The sequence below is a fragment of the Myotis davidii genome, unplaced genomic scaffold, assembly GCF_000327345.1.
Source record: "Myotis davidii unplaced genomic scaffold, ASM32734v1 scaffold44, whole genome shotgun sequence".
Classification (NCBI taxonomy): Eukaryota; Metazoa; Chordata; class Mammalia; order Chiroptera; family Vespertilionidae; genus Myotis; species Myotis davidii.
In genome coordinates, this window is record NW_006299705.1 from 3,845,916 (window position 1) to 3,847,648 (window position 1,733).

A 1,733-nucleotide genomic window follows, 5' to 3' on the forward strand; every position below is an offset into this window, starting at 1 on the left:
CAGGTTGTTACAAATGGCGTTGTTTCATCCTTTCTTATGGCTGAGGAGTATTCCACTGTGTATATGTACCATGTGTTCTTTATCCAATCAACTATTGAAGGACACTTCAGTTGTTTCCATGTCTTGGCCACCATGAATAATGTTGCAATAAACATAGGGGTGCATATATCTTTGTGAATAAATGTTTGCAAATTTTGGGGGATAGATACCCAGAAGAAAGCTTGCTTTCAAGCCCCAAAATAAACCCACATGTATATGGACAAATAATTTTTGACAAAGGAGGCAAAAATATACAATGGAGAAAAAAAAAGCCTCTTCAATAAATGGTGCTGGGAAAATTGGAAATCCACATGCAAAAAAAAAAAAAAAAAAGAAAGAAAAAAAAAAAAAAAAAAAAGAGCGAAAAGAAGAAAGAAAGAAAAGAAAAAGAAACTAGACTAGTTTGTCCCCATATACAAAAATTAACTCAAAATGATCAATGATCTAAATATAAGATCTGAAACAATGAATTACATAGAAGAAAGCATAGGTACTAAACTTATGGACCTTAGTTTTAGAGAAGATTTTATGAATTTTACCTCAAAGGCAATGGAAATAAAAGTAAAAATAAATGAACGGTACTATATCAAACTGAAAAGCTACTACACAGCAAAAGAAATTGCCAACAAAACAAAGAGGCAACCAACCTAATGGGAGAAGATATTTGCAAACATCAGCTCTGAAAAGGGGTTAATATCCAAGATAAATAGAGGCTTACTGTTAAGTAGTTGTATTTTTGAAATCCATGATTTTATTACATATGGCATTTTACCTGCTATTTCTCTTTATTCTCTTTGGTCCATTTTTGCAGGAAATTGAAGATCAGAGATGTGACTCTTACCAGTTCAGTGTCTTTCCCCCCCATCACAGCTCTCTCCTGCCTCTTTTACTCATCCTGGTCAGACACTAAAGACTTCCATGAGCACATTTTCCACATAGGTGAGACTTACTCCATTGACCAGCAAAACTTTAAAGTAATTATTATTTTAATTACTTTGGAACTACAGTTCCCAGTTCCCTCATTTCTTAAATACACTGTCCAGAGCAGCAGTTGCCAATCTTTTAGACCTCACGGACCACCAATGGTCCGGTTGGCGACTGCTGGTCCAGAGCACACCTGTCCTTACTGAGTCCTAAGCCGCACGAGCCTCCACTGTTGTCCAAGGCTGGAGAGCTGTGGTTTGGAGGCTGAGGAACTCACCACAGCTGTTTCTCTGGCGCCAGCTACTCTTCTGTTTCTCTGTCTCAGCCTATCACTCTCAGCTTCCATTTCCTGGGACCATCACTGGGTCTTGGTGGCTTTTGATTTTTGTCCTCATTGTAAACACTGTAGGCTGAGTTAAGGTCCAAGTTTACCTCCACCTCTTCTATAGAAAAAAAATCCCCTGGCTGATCCTCATCTAGTACTTGGGCCATTGTCCTGGATTTGGTTAGGTTCTGATAGGTATGACCTCTGGCTATGAGAACAGGGCCATGTCATCTTCAGTTATCATTACACATTCATAGTCTTTAATGGTGGCCTAGCTCAGGACTATCCATTTTAGTTTTTCTTTTGATTTTATTTGGTAGTATGTTTTATTTGTTTATTTTCTTTATGGATTAAGGTATTGCATATGTGTCCTTATCGCCCCATTGCCTCTCCCCCACCCCCGCACTCATGCCCTCACCCCCCTGGTGTCTGTGTCCATTGGTTA

General features: G+C 38.7%; 1 protein-coding gene across 2 annotated transcripts in view; it reads left to right on the forward strand.

Annotated features, from left to right (window-relative positions):
- The window catches only part of PDE8B (phosphodiesterase 8B), a 194,843-nt gene that overhangs the window by 79,044 nt on the left and 114,066 nt on the right, over positions 1 to 1,733 (forward strand). The gene's annotated exons all lie outside the window — the stretch shown is intronic.